Below are 19,356 nucleotides of genomic sequence, written 5' to 3'. Positions count from 1 at the left end.
CGGAACTTGCATCTCAACTTTTCTTTCTTACAAACTGCTGCCAGATTAATTTTTTGGGTATGACTTATGGTGAGAAGGATCCACAATAATAGACGTACGCTCCTATTGTACTGCTGTACGAATCAGGAGGACCTCATTACAAAATCGAAGAAATTATCAAGATACCTTAAAACATATAATGTACTTTCACTTCAGAAATATTGAGGAACGCATTATTTTTTTATCAGCGTTGTGTGGATTAAATCCTGTACTTTGAGTTAGTATGACTTACCAAAATCATATTATCCTAGGCGGCTGAAAAAAGAACAATTACATTTAAGGTTCCTCAGTGTTCCTGCATGTGGGAGATGAACTCATTCACAACCCCAGGAGGAAATACAGCCTGAGACAGAAAACGGCCATAAAACTTTTAAACCAAATACTTTGAATATATCAATGTTTCAAGTTAAATAGTTAGCAATTTGTTGGAATGAAGTTAGAGAAAACAACACTGTTTTGCCATGCTAAAAATATTCTTAAAACTCTCCAAGGAGCTCTAGTCCCTCCATGCTTTGAAAAGGGAATTCTATTAGCAATATTATCAGCCTGTTTAGGAATTAATTTGGTTGAATTATAACTCTCTGAAATCCCTCGATCTGTGTACTGCGCAGAGACACACGTTAGCTCGCAGCCAGCGATCTCTAGGGCAGAGAAGCGAGCAGCGGAGCGCAGACGGCAGAGTCATAAACACTTCAACCAGCCCAGCGTCAGCTGGTTTCCAATGGGCATGCCAGGCTCCCCCACACCTCCCACACCCCAGCCCTGTCCCACCAGGGACGCCCGGCCATTCCTTTCCGAATTCCACAGGTTGAGTGGATTTTTGTTTCCAATCCTTCCTGCCGGGAAGCCCAGCACAGGAGCTGAGCAATGAGGCAGCCTATTCCCACCATGGTCCCTCGGGGACAGGAACCACATTTATGCTGAGAAGTCGAGAAGTGGGAGAAGGGGAATAAAATCAGGATATAGGAGAGAAGGTACGAGAACATGCAATCACCAGAGCAAACTTCTCAAAGGGACTTTAAGACGTGGTACGATGGCATGAGGGAACCAGCGGCTTGCTCCTGCTCCCTCCTCATTTCCTTCCCACACTCATTTCGGAGTTTGTCTCCTCCTCAGAGACCAGGCTGGCAAACCCAGCCAACCAGGGTTTTGTGCCAGTTCACTCAGTTTATAAACGGCATCAATGGGCATCCAAGTAATGCAACAGAGCAGGCGCTGCAGAAAGAGAGAACACAGCACTCACTCGAGTGACACAGGTAGACATCCCACAGCCTCCTGAGCCGGGGTATTCTGGAGAGCTGAACAGGACAGAGGTCCCGAGATGGATGGAGAGAAGCAGGGAGTCACTCGTGGCTCCATTCCCAGAGTACTCACTGCGACAGAGCGCAGGCTTCAAAGTGGCCCTGATGTCTTGGGGCAAACAGGTGGGTACCACATCTACGCTTCTTTTAAATCCCTCCAGGATGGCGACTCCACCACTTCCCCGGGCAGCCTGTTCCAATACTTGACAACCCTTTTGGTGAAAAAATTTTTCCTAATATCCATCCTAAACCTCCCCTGGCACAACTTGAGGCCGTTTCCCTTTGTCCCATGGCCTGTTCCCCAGGAAAAGAGCCCGACCCCCCCGGCTACCCCCTCCTTTCAGGGAGCTGTAGAGAGCAAGAAGGTCTCCCCTCAGCCCCCATTTCTCCAGGCTGAACCCCCCCAGCTCCCTCAGCCGCTCCTCACAGGACTTGTGCTCCAGGCCCCGCACCAGCTCCGTTGCCCTTCTCCAGACACGCTCCAGCACCTCAGTGTCTTCCTTGTGGTGAGGGGCCCAAAACTGGACACAGCCCTCGAGGTGGGGCCTCACCAGTGCCGAGTATGGGGGGACAGTCACTGCCCTGGTCCTGCTGGCCACACTATTGCTGACACAGGCCAGGATGCTGTTGGCATTCTTGGCCACCTGGGCACACTGCTTCAGCCGGCTGTCGACCAGCACCCCCAGGCCTTCTTCCACCAGGCAGCTCTCCAGCCGCTCTGCCCCCACCCTGAGCGCTCGTGGGGTTGGTGTGACCCAAGTGCAGGAGCCGGGCACTTGGCCTTGGTGAACCTCTCTCCACTGCCCTCGGCCCATCCATCCAGCCTGTCCAGGTCCCTCTGCAGAGCACAAGAGGAGGATACTCCAACCTGAACACCAAAGCTTGGGCCCCAGCATTGCTGCTCTTAAGCCTTTTCTGTACTGTAATGCTTTTGTGCCCCTCATAACCGTGCTCTCAAGTTAAGCCAACTACAGAAACTAATTTTCAGTCACCTGTGCTATGAACTCTCTGGAAAGGGTGTATTGCACAGAACTGAAATAGTCAGGACTCTCTAAAATATGTGTGTTGAGTATATAAACATATACACAAATCAGAGTCTTAATTCTCATTTACCCAGTTCAAAAAACTCTGGAAGGTAAGAAGAGAGTTACACTGAACTAATGCAAGCTTTTGGTTGACCATAGATAACCATTTACCACAGGGAATTAGGAATTAAGCAAATGAACAGTAAAATATAACGGTATTTGGTATATTCAAAGATGTAAACCACATTCATTAAAGTGTTACTTATACATTTTGAAAAACTGGGAAACATCCTGCAATGTGATTCTGTAAAACAGCAGTCTTTTAAAGTATTCTGGTGAGAAATCTAAGACGACTGTCATGTCCTGGGTAGGAATTAAACAAGACTACACTAAAAACAAACATGTGTAAAAAGGAATTAGACAAAATTGTAAAACATTTGAAAGAAGACTGACACTAGTGGAACTCCAATTTGAGAATGAAAATATTACTTAAAATTTGCTATACTACAAGTTGCCTGATTTTTCTAGAACTGAAACAAATATCAGGCAGACAAAAGATGAACCAATTTAATGTTCGTCAGTGGTGAGTATGTATTTATCCAGCAAGGAACCACTCAACTCATCTGTACACTATTGCCAGAGAGTTCCTTGGCTCATTTCACATCCTGGGTATCAAGCCTCGGGTTATAAATATCTTTAATGGACTTAGCAACGGTTACCTACAATCCTCTCAATGACAGAAGTTTGCTTTCCTAACGCTTGATACATTTGGCAGTGGACAGCTTTTACTTGAATTATATTTGTATTTCTTTTCCGAAACAAGCATCAGCCAGACTACAAGACTTAACACACACTCTCAGTCAAAATAATCAAGTCCAAACATGTACGTGAATTTCCTTCCTCAAACGCGGACAACTGGGATTTCACCACACGTGCCGTTGGGCGAGGAGCCCGACTAAGCGACTGTGTAACCGGGTCTCCCGGTCAGCCCCATTCCGAGGGCACGGACTGATGCTGCTGCCTGGGAGCCAGCGGCCGGACAGTCGCTGCACGTGGGATCGCACGGAACAACCCTGAGCAACTTCTGCGCCTCGATTCTCCTTCCAGCAGATTCTGTCAGGAGCTTGCTGCTCAAAATCCTCTCTCTGTGCAACAGCGGCATTCCTTCACATCGTGAAAGGTTGATTCTGAAGCATCACCGCAACGTCATGAACCCAAAGTCAACTGAATACATTCATAACAAATATACTGAACGTTTAAAGACTCGAGCCACGTTTCTGCACTATATACATGTCACATTTCAAACCCTCAAAAGAGTCGTCTTTCTTGAATTCCTTCTGCATCAACAATAAACCCAGAAAGCAGGGGGAAAGGCAAAAAAAAAGAAAACACTCATTCTTCAAAAGAGAAATACATGGCAAAGAGGGACTAAATGGAATTCTCATTAAACAATTTGTGAGACAGGAAGATAAGAAATAAAGGAGCTATTAAAAAGCAGCAGCTGAAAAAGCTACAGCTGCAATAAATTCCCCGTTTTCCTGAGACCCACCCCCCTAAGTTGTCATGCTCACTACCCTGTAAATACTGTTGTTATTCCATGGCGCAGGTACCGTGTACCTACAGGAAAGAAATTCCTGCGAGTGACTCATATTTCTAAATAAGAACATACCTTCATGAAATCTCCAGTCAGGGGTGATCTATTTTCCCACCACATATGGTACCACTGTTTTATCTATTTTTCCCAAAACTATTAAAAGTAAAATTAGGTGAGGCACATATAATTGCAGGGTTTAAGGCTTTTTGATTCAGGAAAAAGTTTTAAGATGGTAAAAGAACAAGAGTGACAAACAATAGGAAGAGATAACTGACAAGAAAATTTAAAATTATAGCGTTGAACGATTTCTACATTTAATTTGGCACTCTGTAATAACACTGAATTGCCACCACTGAAATCTATATATTCCAAGCCTGAACACCGCAGAGCTCCAGAGGATTAAGACAAGTGAACACACTTCAGGAGCGTAACTCCGTGAGCGACAGGAACACGATAGGTGAGTTTTATTTTTTTTTAATTTTTGTTTGTTTGTTTGTTTTTCTATCTGATCAATTTCTCCAGCATTCCAACCTAACGCCAGGCAGATCAGAGAGATGCTATAAATCCTATGGATCCCACAGGGTACCGTGCTCTGCCCAGGAGCACAGAAGGGGGACGGATGCGCAGCGCTGGAGGGCGTGCGAGCCCGCCCCGCTGCCCTCCCTGGCGCTGGGAGGGACTGGCAGCTTCTCCTAAGAGGCGAGATAGAAAGATTAGAGGAAAGGATGAAACTTGTGTCAGCTATGTTGGGATCCCCAACATCTTTTACGCAACAGAGCTTCTGCTACTATAGATTATCTCAACCTCCTATTGTGCACACAGCCTATGTTGACGGAGTATTTTTTTCTGCTGCCCCAGTACATCTCCCTTCCAAAGGGCCAAAGCCAGACAAAAAGCACTCCCTTCTCTCAGAGGAACCGTGCCCATCCGTTAGTTTTTGCTATCATGGAGTCGATGACCAGCGAGCATGAAAAATTCACACTGCAAAACAAAGTGTACTGAAAAATTTTGTGGAATGTATCTGATCTTAACAACCACAATATCCTTCCTGCATTACTTCCACAGCTTTTCTTGAAACACTTTTTACACAAGTCAAGAAGGGAGCAATTTTTTTTTTTAGATTTTGAGCAAAAGCGTCAATGCATGCTGTTTATGCTGTAGATACAGACGGGTACGTGATCAGTGCACACAAAGCTGTAAACTGTCACCAAATTTAACAGCTGTGATAACTGATGCAGGAGTTTGAACTTGTGAGGTACCAGTGGTGGGGTCAGAGTGCCACCATCAACCAGCTCAGACAACGCAGACCTCACCGCTGAGAAAACCTCTTCATTTCGTTCAAATATTTCTGGACATACAAGCTGGAGCACAGCGGGCAGATCCACAGAAAGAGGAACCAAGAACAAATGTTTTCTTCCATTTCCTTTTAAACAAATAATACCAGTCATATTTTGTCAGCACATTTCACTACTGTGACGTGACCCAGATTTCAAGTATGAAGAAACATCCCAAGGAGAAGCCGTGTCCACTGAGCTGGCTGAAGTCCACTCACATGGTACTAGTGATGCTCTCAAGAAACGTAAGATCTTACTCTAGCGTACAGAGAAGCCTGAGTCCCCATGGGGAACGGGCAAACAGCTGACAAGCCAACGCCTGGTGGGGAGAGAGAAATAGGGGACAAACGATAGCCCCAGTGAAATGATATACATGTCTGAACTCACAACAAAGTCGAGGAAAATGACTTTATGTAGATAAAGTCTTCCATCCAGACAGGCCCCAAAGCACTTTACAAACTTCAAGGAAATGCTTTTTGTTAGTTCAAAGATGCTGAGACTTTTCCCCCTCAAAGACTCCTGGACTTTCTTTAACCAACTTACTCTCCTTCCCTAGAAAACTACTGCAATTTCATGTTATTCCAGCTGATGTAGTTCATATTTTGCAACATACTCTCTTCTCAAATCTTCGAGTGTGTTTTTCTGCCACGGCTTCTAGAGAGACAACTATTAACTAGGAAACCACGATTCAGAGAAGTTTGGAAGTAGTGCTTGTATAGTGTAGGTAAAAGCAAAATAAAAAGACAATGTTCTATAAAAATAGCAAAACGCACAATATGTACTACTCAAATGTTGGTGCTTGGTTATGAAATCTGGATAAATGTATAAAGAAACCACAAGTTTAATCAAAACAATAGCTAGCAATTATAACTACCAAAGACACAATGCAAATGGCACCTCTAAATTTTCCTTGTTTCATTGAAAGCACCTTTTACTCTCCTCTCTATCTTTCAGGTTACCAAGTCATTTCAATCTAAAATAAAATCATGCTTGAAAACCCTGGGCTTCGGTCCCCTTGTTTTAACGAAGATTCCTCTGTATGTCTGCCTTGGGCTCACAGACGTAGTTCTACGCTCCCAAAGCTTAAGCATCTCCCCAAAAAAACCCATATTCTAAGAAAGATTTTGACAAAGAATGAAACCAGCTTTTTATAATTGGCCTTAACAGAAAATAGATTTTCTGTTACTTTATTTTTCTGCTCTAGCAATCATATTTCCAGGCACCATTGTTTTGCCATTGCTTTGCTAGCAAGGCTTTGTTTTGATTATACTATGTGCATTTGGAACCGAAAGTTTATTCCCTCCTGGCCAAGATATTTTTCTCTTTGCGACTGAGGGTACACGCTTGTAATTAATGCAGTCTTTTCAGTTTGGGTCAGACTGCTAACCAACGAAGAAAAATGGAGAGCTGGGTTAACCGTAGAAGACTTAATCTCAGAACAGAACCTGAAAATCTGCTGCTGAAGAAAGATACTATTTACAATTGGTGATGCTGCCAAGAGAAGAATTTACATTAGTCATCTTCAGATACTGCAGAGGTCACCAATAGCTGAGATGTTTTGAAATAAAAGTTTGCAATGCTGGAGTTTTAGAGGAGCGGGTAACAAATTCCACTAGAACCAGTGCAGTTCCTGTTGAGGTTCTGGAACAGCCCAGCTGTCTTCAGACATATTAGGCTCTCCGGACATTTAATCCATGCTGCTGGGCACACAGCGAGCCTATTTTTGGAAGTCATCTCCCTCTTGTTACAACCCGTGGTATAGACAGGTTGCTAAACACTTCCTGAACAGACCTTCCAGGATGTTGTCCAACCACGAAAAAATCCTAATTAGTTACTTCTTTTAATCATTCATCCCATTCATTTTAGGTACCTTTTTAATTAAAAAAAAACAAAAAAACCCAAAAAATCCCACAACAACCCAAACACCCCTACCCACCCCCGCTCCCCCCCCAAAAAAAAACAACCAAAAAAAACCCAAGATTAATAAGCCCAAGTAAGTCTCTGTTGGACTACAAAAGCCATGGAGTAACTCCTGTGTTTGTTATGAGAAGCCAGTCATTTTTGCAAGGTCTACACAGACCCGAGAGCTGCATTTTGCCTAACTTCACCAGAACACCTCATCTCGCCCTACTTCACCTTAATCTTGCTGAGGGATCAGAACCACAATCGCATATTCCACAGGACTTTGTCAGGTTCCTATCTTTTAAAAGGCTAGACAAGGTTTTTGGCTGCTCCTTTGGCCTTAAAAATAGCAGACTATTTTTATTGTAGGACAAAAACTCTTTAAATGATAATATGATTCTTATTGCCCCAGAAAACATTTTTCCTTGGTGCACTATACGGCTTCAAAACTTTTAAAATAGTTCAAACTGTCCCCTCTCTACCTTGTAAGGGGCTGCTATTACGCTCTTCTCCCACCTGGCTCTCCTGATTTAAAAATAAAAAAACAGCCAACTCTATTGCTAAAAATGGGGAAAATGCCATCACAGTCAAGATTTTTACCAGTCACTGTCCATACAAATTTTAAACTAAACATTTTCCATTACATATACATGCTGGTTTAAACCTGACTTTTTCATAGCCCATTCTGGCCTATTTCTTCCATGGAAAACTTCACTGTTATAAACTGCCATCTCTGAGATTAATTTGCTGGCTCATGCACGTACCTAAATTAAAACTGGTATGGAAATAAGTGCTAAAGTTTTAGCAGCTTTACTAATTTCTGAATGGTATTATGTTTTTACACATAACCTTAGAACATAACATTAAGACGCTATGCACTTGAACCTCATTCAGTTTCAAAAACTTAACTGAAATGAGTTTCAGGGACCGGTCCGATCCCATCACAACAAAGCTAACTTACACATTTTATTTTCTTTCATTAATTTTTTTACCCCACTTTATTTTGGGTGAAAAATCCTCATGAAAAAACAAACCTCACTGGCTATTCAGTGGCAAGTGATAGGAAGTTCCTGGTCAATATTCCGACAACATAAAGTATAATAAGCACAAGTTGCCAGCAAAAATTTTGTAAGTCAAAACCAATCTGCATACACACTACACACACTATAACATTTCCATCGTTCCTTGATTCTACTCTGAATTTCACTTTTTTATTTCACAAACTAATTGCCTCCAGTTTGATCTAACATATCTCTGCCACTTCAAAATGTGTGAGATGTAATGAAATAATTACTTTATGGCCGTAAAGTAGCAGATATGGCTCTGTAAACAAGCAGGGAATTGCTCTGTGGAGTGAGAAGACAGTGTTTGGCTAGTGCCTGACTTTGGAAAACTTACATTTGAGAAAAAGGAAGGAGCTATAGAACTATTAATGCCAGCATTACTGATGCTGTATGGTACAGGTTGACATTCTTAAGAAAAAACACACAATATCAGCCAGCATTTTAGCATGCCTGGCAACCCAAGAGACTTTTTGAGTCAGAAAAAAGGAAGGCTGCACATCTGTATCGCAGGGTATGGATTCCTATGCTACGCTAGTAAATCCGACTGGAACAGAGCCGGCTAAAGTCCACTCATCTCCACACTCATCCCATAAGTCTGTATCTATAGACTGCAAAACAGTGAAAACTGTAAAAACAAAAAGTGCTGATATCACCTGTGACCTTACATGGTTGTTGGATTTTTCTCCAAATCATTCCCCAGGATGAGAAGCAAACCTGGGGAAAGCCCTTCCATCAGGAATCCCACAGAATAAGAAAGGTCCGTGCCACGTTCCAAAGCAATGCAAGTCGTCTTGACAGTGGTTGATTTATTACATTACAAAGCGGTCACATCATAATTTGGGAGAATTTTCCAGATACTGCAGTTAAATACCAAACAAATACTTGGAAGAAAGTTAGTTGTTACCTTTGTGCCATAGTGTATACGTGACAATGCACACAACACTGAAGCACTGAAGAAACAATTTAGCAAAACCATGGAACAGTATTCTTGGTATTTATAAATGTTTTAATGAAAATAGAAGGAATGTTTTCTAATTTCCATACCCCCTTCCTCTACATCCCTTCCAGCTTGGCAGGTACTATTCCATCGTGCATTATGACCAGCTACACGCATACACCAGGCTATAGTTCAGGGATGTTTTCTCCAACAGCAAAATGCATTTGAGGAGCTCTTCATTCCTCTGCCAACTATGTCATTTCTGCCTTTCAGCGTGTAGTTGCAAGACGTTAGTTTTTGCCGAGCAGCTGGCGCAGGGAGTTCCAGACTCCCCTTCTCGGGCACAGCTCACTCTCAACCGCGCTGATAGGAGTTTGCTCCGTAACAGCCTCAGCCCATCTAACTGCTCCCCGAGGCGGCTCTGGCACTCAGCTAACCCTCCAGCTAGCCATATTTTTAGGCCAGCTTAGTAAACTGAAATGTTTCAACACAGAATCACAGGAACAAGGGGTGGAATAAAAACATACAACTCCTGGCAGGGGAAAGGACGGCCATAGGAGTAGAGCAGCAAGCCCAGGGCACGGGGTACAAGCACTGTTCCACGATTGTCCCGGTATAACTACCTAACCGAACACAACTGCTCGGCTGGCAGCACGCTCTGGCACAGCCAGTGAGGCTGGCAATGGCACCGCGTTCTCCTGGATGGTGCTCCGGAGCCCAAAGCAGTACACGGGAGAGGGCTGCTCCTGGGCAGGAGGGCAGCAGAGGTCACCCTGCTCTGGAGCAAGAGCGTGTGGCTGGGAGGATGCACCCAGGGTCACACCACTTGCGCTGGAGGCCAGGGAACACACCCTGGCCCCTTTCATTTACTGGCTGGTGGGACCAGAGCAGTGGGGAGACTCTTCCGAGCTGCTGTGGAACCACAGCCTCAGCTGTGAGTTCAGCATCAGCTGTGAGGCTGGCTTCTTTTTGTTGATGTGATCAGTGAAACTATTTGGGTTTAAAATTTTCCTTTGTTATGTTAACAAAGACCATCCGGTCACAAATTTTTAAAGCAACAGTATTTTATGTCATGGGCTTCATTTGCTTATTGTACTCTTTGAAGGGCTGTATTCTTTAGCATAAACATCGATAAGCTTTTTCTATTACAGTTGATTTTTTAACAGCCTGGTTTCTAGAGAAAATAAAGCTTATGCAATTGCACTGTCCATACTGTCTGTGTGTCTTGTCAGTGCATTCCTGGTAAATGTGGAACCCACTGACCAATATCAACCCAATTTCACAGAGGGAGAGGAATTTCAAACATACAAAGTTCCTACAAGTTTTCTGAAAATCAAAAGCTATGTAGGTAAGACAGTAGTATACAAAAGTATACACTTTTAGTATTCCCAATAAGCTAAAGACGGCCCAGTCCTCACCCCACATCCACCCTCACTAGGTACAGACACGCTCCACCTTGTCTCCTCTCATGTCCACCCCGGAAAAAAGGCCACCTCCGCAGCAGAGCTGGGGTAGTGAATGCAGAGCCACGCGTGTCCCTGCCAGCTCAGCCAGCAAACCCAGCGCTGGCTCTTCCCACGACAGGAGGAGAGCTAAGAGGAGGTGGGGATACTTGAAATACTGTGAATGGAGAGTCTGGAGGTGCTACGGGAGACGAGAGGACTGGAAGGCACAAAAGAATACAAGTCTGAAAAAACACCCCTTATCAACTCTGCTGTTCAAGAAACAACGTATTAACTGGATTATTTTAGTTTGTGCTCATGATTATCTTGTTAAGAAGAATCTGCATTTATGACACTCACAACATGACAATAAAATAACTCAGAGTTTGAAGAAAAATGCTAAGCTCACCATTCATGTACATGGTTAATGTCTTTTGTCCCTGAGCATCACAGTGGAACAAAACTCCTACAGAGTAATATTTTAAAATCCACACATTAAAGGGGGAAAAAAAATTAAATCATTCTCTCTTCATCCTTTCAGTATCATATATGTTATAAAACAGAAATTAGTTTTGTAAACTCTCTTTGAACACAGAGGATAAGCAAAGTCCAGCCAAGTTAGTTTAAACACCCATCAATTGCAAACCGAATTAATTCGGTAGATGTTGTGCAGAAGCAGATGAGGAGTGTCCATCTAGCCACAGGGAAAAGAGCAGAGCTAAGCCAGGGAACTCACCTAACAGGCGAAAAGGCATCCCTTCAGGCATTCGAACGCTCTGCACAGGTTTCGCCTCATTTGCTGATAACCTCTGATGGCTGACTGAAAGCTCTTAACCCTCTTTTACAGCTTTTTCACATCAGATTCGTCCCTCCTTCTGTCAACTACTGTGTGCTTCTCACTCCTTTCACAAGGAGCTTAACACAAACAAAAACTTTAGAAGTGGCATGGCATCTTCTGCCTTCCCATAAGGCAAGACGTTGTGTAACATAAATCTGCATCAGTTTTTAAGTTTGTATCTAGCGTGAGCTTTTGAAAGAGATCATCTCATCATCCCGTTTATAGTCCTTCAGTTGACATAAAGCAGCCTCAGAGGACACCCACTGGAGCCCTCCGACTGAAACTACACTGGAAGATACACTCCAACCACTAAAGGACACGAGACCAGACTGAGCTAAAACCTCCAGAAAGCCCTCAACACCGACGGATCATTCTGCCCTTACTGCACCACGCTATTTGACGATACCGACCAAGACTGACAACGCTGCCAGGAAGCTGATATAGCAGCAGTGGATTTATCGGCGTAGTTACTTCAGTTTAAAAATAAAAGTAAACCGTCAGACAACAACAACAAAGGCCTTTACCCTGTAAATTGTAATTCTGACAAAATACCAGCTATCTGAAAATGCGGGCACAGAGCCTTTCATATTCCCAGCAACAAAGTAAATGGCACATTAACAGCTACACATACTCCTCTAACCTTACAGCACCTAAACTAAAAGGGAACAGAAAATACACAAAGCAGAGAAAGAGCGAAGAGCAATCTTCTTGAAGTAACTTTTTAATTTTGAAGGTATGGACCACTGATGACAAACGTTTATTTTCTAATCTTAAACTATTTTATGGTTTGGAACCCTATTATGTTAATTGACTCAGGACATTTTTATATTAACTATTAATCTTTGAGACTGAACATTATCAAACATTTTCCAGGTATATAATAAACCAGTCTACTATCAAAAGAGAATTATCTTCAAATAAGTTCAACAGGGTAATTAAGCAGAAGACGTCTGCACCTAAAACTGTATCTGTACAGTCCATTTTTCCAACCGAGCTCTCAAAGACTTTCTCTTAAGAGTGGTAGTAAGCTTTCCTCATCCCTAAGCAACTCAAAACTAAGGCACTCTAAATCCAGTAATTACAATTGTTTAAGAATATCCCTTTAGCTACATTCACGTCTTCAAAAGTTTCTCCCAGAAGAAGAAAATGTTATGTTTAAGAACATAAGATAGAAGTATCAAGATTCTACTAACTTTCTTTGTTTAATATTCATCAGTTCTGTCTTGATAAGCAAAATAAACAAGCTTTTCCAAGCATATTTAAATTGATTTAATTACAAGTGCTTGGTCTTGACGAGTTTGAGGTGTCAAATAAATTGAACAAGGTAATTCAATCAAACATACTATATTTAAGTCTAGTAAGCACAAAGCCCATAAGTACCTTTAATGGTCTCACAGATATTTCTGCTATTTATAAATTACGTCCTTTACTGCTTGCATACTTTTTTCCCCTCTCTGAAAACAAACCTTAAAACTTCAGTTCATACTATGCTTTTCTTTGGCAAACACAGAAACAACACAACTATTGCCCACGTTGCTACTAATAACTAGCTTTCTCTTCTCCTCTTTATTTATTTATTTCTTAACTTCTGACAGTCATCCTTCGTCACTTCCCAGCCCTGCACAGGGGTACACCCCACAGCCGCGGGACAGGCAGTGTCACAGGTAGCCACGTTTGCAAAGGTAACAAGCTCAGCCCTCACCTACAGGGTTTATCTCCCTCCCAGGTGGTGGATCTGAATCAGGTGACCAGGCATCACACAACAGCCCAAAGGCATCATTTCATATAAAAAGAAGCCTGCTGCACCTAAATGAGCTCTCCTAGGATAGTAAAATGAGACAAGCTCCTAGGAAAGGGAGAAGAGAGAAGCAACTCAGGCAGTGCTATCTCATGTGAAGAGGGCACTGGAAAATGAAGCAGGGCCAAAGGAGACCGTAGCACCCAGCTGTTACCTCAAGTCAGCCTGCTCCTTCCTGAAATAGTGAACGCTTCAAAACCACCAGCTATGAGATGTAAACTACAGAAGACTGAGCCTAGAGGAAGCTACAATGGATGAAGCAAAATCCCACCACAGGGGGTAAGAAATAAATATACCTGTATTAGACTCTTTGCTCCAGCACCTTCAACCCCTGTAGAAGATACCGACTGCACTTGAAGCTCTATCTCGACTACAGAAATGTATGTTAGACTATACCCAAACCAGAAGCTTTACCAGTACGATACTGGTTACCTACCAGTATTCTAACTACCAGTTAGAAATGTGAAAGGGAGGGGGAAATACTCTTTTTCCCTAGTTAAATACAGCTAGGGTAACAAGCCTCGTAAGCGCAAATGCAACTCACGCTGGCAAAAGGAACCCCTTTGTGTAGGGGTTTTACCACTAAACTAGGCTGGTATTGCTGTGCCATAAAGTCCTTGTGGTATAGTCTAATCCTTAGATTGAATTACCTACCTGCCTCTAATTAGCACCTCCTAAAATATAGGGTGAATCGAAGCAATCATGTTTTAGAATGGCCTAAAGTAAACTAAGTCATGATTTAGACTGAATCAGTGCAGCTAAAGCTAAATTGCTTAGAACAACTGCTCTGATTTGATCTGAGTTCCTATTAATTTATTAACTTAAATTAGCTATTCCTAAACATAGCCTAAATAAGGACGGGTTCCTTTTCTTTCATATGAGGCTTCAAGGATGCTAACATGCCCTACAGTATCACCTTTCTAGCCTGGCTCTCCTGATAATGACACTCCTGCTGTCTTGCCACTGTGTGTGTTTACATATATATATATAAAATAATTTATTTATAGGTAAATTCTAATTCAAATGTTTTAGAGTCTCAAATCTTTTTTCTCCTACTTACACTTGGTATATTGGCAATGAGTAGAAGGATATATTTTTTTTTAGCTTTGTGCTACTTTAAGTAAGTATGCATAGGTTATTTTCCAGATGCTGTGGAGTTAACAACTCCTTTTAGTTAAACTTATTTCCATGATAATGTTATACTTAAAGTTACACTGCTACAATAAATATTATGAATTCAAAACTAGAAGTGTTTTATGCCTTCTAACTAGATTCCTCACCCAACAAAAAGAAATTCTGAATTCAGATAGGAGTTAGGACTGTTAGGGGTAAATTCAATTTCCATCATCTCTTTCATATGCAACTCTGGCATCCACATCACTTAGTGGCCAGCAGATCCTCGTTAGATCTAATGCAACAGATAGGCAGCTTCCTAAATGTTGGCTTTAGGGTTATTTTTAGCTAGATGCATAGAAATCTGATGGACGGGGCTGGACTCTCATAAAACTTTCCCCACGGGGAGCAGTATTTTTTATGTCACAATGCAGCAGAGATCAATGTGGCTGCTAAGTTAATCCTGTCCACCAGTGGCTGCACGTTTCTTTCCGATTGGCTTGTCCCCAGATCTCGGTACTACCATAAATACTAACCCATCAGATAGGGAAACTGAGGCAGCAAAGCCCGTATGTCAGACCAGACATCTGACAGTGTTGGCAAAGGTGAAACTACACTTCAGGCTGATAGTCAACTCATTATTTTATTACACCAGACTGTCCTGACAAGTGTTTTCTTTGGATCATGAGGTACGATGAAAGAACTTCTTATTTTCTGTAGTTAAGAGGACCTTAATCAAAGTAATTACTGAAACTGATCTGATTGGGAAGTAATCTATTTAGAAAAAGTTAAGACTGCCAACTGGGAAGCTACTATCCAGCCGCTGAAACTGATTGCTTTAAATGCGGATGATTTCACACTTAATTTTTCAAGTGCTATTGAAAATGTCTTCACCTGTGAATGCAAAAATATTTATTTTTCTAAAACACTAAATAATGGCCATCTAGGCAACTCAACATGTAAACAACATGTTATGCTGGCTTTCAAGTATCTCTGTGTATGTGAGTTTCTCCTCCAAGCAATCAGAAGAGAGACACTGCACCACAACTCACCCCGCACTTCAGCAAATGAGCCCGTGTTTAACGCACTCTACAGGGCCCGACACCATCAGGATCCCCGCCGGAGACAGCTCCTCTTTTTAAACAAGCTTGTAAGGGGCTTACTGATCCCTTCCAGGATCAGAGCAGCACGATTCAATTTAAATAGTCTGCCCCCTAAAAATTGTAATCCATTATGAATTTGATTAATCAACTATGCACTTACGGTGCATATTTGCATTTTTTGAAGACTTAAATGGGATGTATAAACATCAAATGAACTTTTCGTATACAACAGATGAAAAACAATCTCCCATTTAAAATTTACAAGAGATTGGTGCCAACGCTTTAGTGGTAATATAAGCTGCCAGCAAACGAAAGAATTCCATTCAGACTTAGTCCTCTACTTTCTGGGCTAGTAAGAACCATCATACCTGATCTATTCACAGTAATGCATCAGAAAGGCACCTGTCTGAGAGGAATGCTCTTGAGACAGTACGGAACGAGGATGCAGGCACACGGGAGTGTGGTGGGGGGTGACAACAGACTTTGAAATCTGTGATAATCCTAATAGTCCTATGCTGACATTATCAAAGTCCAAAAACCATGATCCACAGCAACTGGTTCCCCTGGGGAGACCAGGCTGAAAACACATGGATAGGGAAGAACTTGCGCAGGGTTTGAACAGGGGAAAGCCGCACATCCATAAAGTGGAAAAGGCAATTTCAGAGTTATACAATCACACTGGCTTCAGCTGTGATCTTGAAATTATCATGATGATGTTCTGGAACTTCCAGTTACTCCTTCAAAAGGGCAAGAAGTCTCAAGCTCCTGTCAGAGTACACATAAGTCTAGAAATGCACATTAATTTTAAATTTCTGCCAAATTCCAGTCCTACTTGACGCATCCTGCTTTTATAGACTCGCAGAATGGTTGAGGTTGGAAGGGAACTCTGGAGGTCATCTTCTCCAGCCCCCCCTGCTCGAGCTTTTCTTGCAAGCTCTTGCCAAAATAGTTCAGTTTGACTTTCAGTATCAGTTCTTAGAAAAATGTGCAAGTACTCCAAGTTATTACTCCACTTACACCTACGAAAAAGTTTCTTCTGTGGGAATGAAATATTTGTGTAGAAAACTGTCAGAAGAGAAAAACGTGATTCTTAAAGTCTTCTGCAAACACTATTTTTGTTGGTGTCAACCTCAGCAGCATTACAAGTGATCAAAGAAAATAAAAACCAATACAGTATGGAAAAACTTTGTAAGATGAAGACTAAGCTTCCTTTTGAATTCAGTAGACTTTTTTTTTTTTTAACTGCTTAATGCTATTCAGCCTGCAATAGTGTCACGTCAGTGTGCTGGGAAATCAACACGGTAGAAGGAAGTTATCCACACTTGCAGTGGAAGTCTGAAGATGGAAAATTACCTTTAAATTATGAAAATGCATGTACAGCTCCAGCATATGTGGAATGTTTACATCTTTAGAAAAATGATCTAACTGTACCATTAAATCTCTGGGACAGACTGACAAGAGAATTTTTTCTGTAATGAAAGAACTTTCTTAGATGAAACAGGAATGTCAGCTTTAGTGCATATTCCACTGACTGGAATGGGATCAAGTCTTAACTAAGTTCCACACAATGTTTTCAGGGGAAAAGTGGAGAATGTTTTATGGAATTTAAGTCGGGATTTGGCTTGCATCCTAGAACATATATCTTGTTATGAAAACTGCCAAAACACTTTTAAGTGGGCAAGCCACAAGTGTCCTTGGAGCTACCTAGTCAACTGGAAGTCACACAGGCAAAACCTCCTAAAGTAGAAAAGCTTGAAATCAGAAGGGGGGGGTGAGGGAGGGGCAAATAATCTTGGAAGCATATCTGTTATACAGAACTGTTCGCTTGTGCCTACAGCGCGAAGTAGTTACAACTTGTTTTCTGCTATTGTCACAGATCCAATATGTTACTCCAGCTAAATCATAATCTCTTCCTGCCTCAGTTCATCCATGTGTAAACCTGGTTCGCTAACTCTTACCTTAATGTGTCATGGGGCTTAATTAATAACACTTAGGTCTTTTAAGCCCTCTACAAACATTAACTGCTTCTTGTAACAACTCTCTGAGGTATTATTATCCCCGTTTTACTGATGGGAGAAATGGCAAAAGAGGTTGTGACTTGCCCAAGGCAACAGAGTAATAGTTATACCTAGAGATCCTCTTCATGGACTACTGTATTGTAACAGTGGAAACTTACCAAGAAAGGCAAAGTCAATAACTACAATCTCGAAATTACTTTTAAAAGCGCACCATGAGCAACTGGAAGACTATGAAAAACCCCTACCAGAAACAATAGGCTTGGGATCAGAACAAGTACTACAATCATCGCGGAGGAAGAAATATCTTAGGCATATCCTGGCTAGAGCTCACCAAAACAGTCACAAAGAAACAGTAAGACCTGTCCTCTCCTGTGCTCCTAAGTACCATAAAATTGAGCAACAGGCTTGTACAGTACTCTTTAGTAACACAGAAGCAAGCAGATAATCAATGTGGTATGCAACATGCTAATATCTTACACCGCGTTCCCAATATGGACAGGGAATGCCAATAACGGGTTGGGATGGCGGGGGTCCCGCGCGCCACTGCCCGGTGCCTCACGGCCGCCTTCCCCCCCCCGCTGCTGCCGCCACAAGTGACAGCGGACAAAGTTGGTGTCATTCCCCCCTGCCCAGCCGCGCCGACATCCTTCGCGGCAGCCTCTCGCCGCCCGGGATCCCTGCCCCGGCAGCCTGCGGCGTGGCGCCGGTGCCCGGCATCCACCGGGGAGGCAGCGGGGCGGCAGACCCCCCCCGACCCCCCGCCCCGAAGCCGGTGACAGGCACGTCCAGCGCTGCTCCCCGGCGCGGCGACAACAGCAGCCAGCAACAGGCGCGTCCTGCGCTCGCCCCGCGGGAGCCAGCGGCGGGCATGGCCCGCCCGTGTGCGGCAGGGGCTGGGATGCCGCCCGCCGAGCTACGCCCCCTGAGCCGGCCCGGCCCGGGACGCGCCCCCGCCGCACGGCGCAGCCCTCGCGGCGCCCACCGCCTCCCGGGGCGCGGGACGGGACGGGGGGCGGCGGCGGGCGGAGGAGACTCACCGCAGGCCTCGGCCTAGAGGGGGAGGCGGGGGGTGTCAGCGCGGGGGTGACAGCCGCGCCGCCCGCTCCGCTGGGGGCAGGGGGCCGGCCCGGGAGGGCTGCGCCCCCCGCTCCAGCGCGGCCGGGGCTGGCTGGCCTCCGCGGCCGGCGAGGGGAGGTGAGCGGGAGGGACGGGGTGTCTCCGCAAGGCAAGAGGGGCGCGGAGCCCGGCGGGCAGGCGGGGACGCGGGGGCGCAGGGGCCCGCCGCGGGGCAGGGCCTGAGGGGAGGCTCCCACCGGTCACTCCGGAGCGGCCACCCCGCGCCTTCCCACCTGATCCCGGGCTGGGACCCCGCGCTGGCGGAGCCGCCGCGTCAGTTACCTGCGGGTGCGGGGTGCCGGGGAGGCGGGCCCCCGGTGTCCGGGTCCCCGGCGGCCGGCCAGGCCGGGCCAGGCCGGGCCGGGCGGGCGCCGCTGTGTTTACACCGCCGCCGGGGGCTCCGCGCTCCGCAGCCGCTCAGCAGCCAGTCGCCATTTCCCGCCTACCGACCTGCTACACCGCACGGAGGGACCCGGATGGGAGAGGGGCCGCCGCGCAGGCGCAGCCCGGCCGGGGGAGGGGGGCCCGGGGACGGCGGCGCCGGGGCAGGCCGGGAAGGAGGGAAGCCGGGGCCTGGCGCGGGGAGCGGCGCCCCGAGGCGGCGAGCCCGGCGGAGAGCGGCGGCGGCGCAGAGCGGGTGCGGGAAAGGGGGGGAGCCCGGCTGCCCCTTCCCTCGTGCCGGGAGCCGCCGCCAGGGGCGGGGGGCTGCGCCTGAGGCGCCGGAGCCGAGGG

The 19,356-nt window shown here is 44.8% G+C and overlaps 1 protein-coding gene across 3 annotated transcripts in view; it reads right to left on the bottom strand.

Annotated features, from left to right (window-relative positions):
• Positions 1-19,047, bottom strand: part of CTDSPL2 (CTD small phosphatase like 2) — a 46,841-nt gene extending 27,794 nt beyond the window's left edge. The window contains exon 1 of one of the 3 annotated variants that reach the window (XM_074601958.1): positions 18,907-19,047. The gene's annotated coding sequence lies outside the window, so the exon portion shown is untranslated. Of the gene's footprint in view, positions 1-271; positions 368-17,985; positions 18,003-18,906 lie in introns of those variants that run through there. The other 2 variants (XM_074601960.1, XM_074601959.1) reach the window with 2 other exon arrangements.
• Between the last annotated feature and the right edge of the window lie 309 nt (positions 19,048-19,356).

The sequence above is a fragment of the Larus michahellis genome, chromosome 9 (assembly GCF_964199755.1).
Source record: "Larus michahellis chromosome 9, bLarMic1.1, whole genome shotgun sequence".
NCBI classification, from domain to species: domain Eukaryota; kingdom Metazoa; phylum Chordata; class Aves; order Charadriiformes; family Laridae; genus Larus; species Larus michahellis.
Note: the sequence above shows the minus strand (reverse complement) of the source record. Positions and strands in the feature narration are given on the sequence as shown.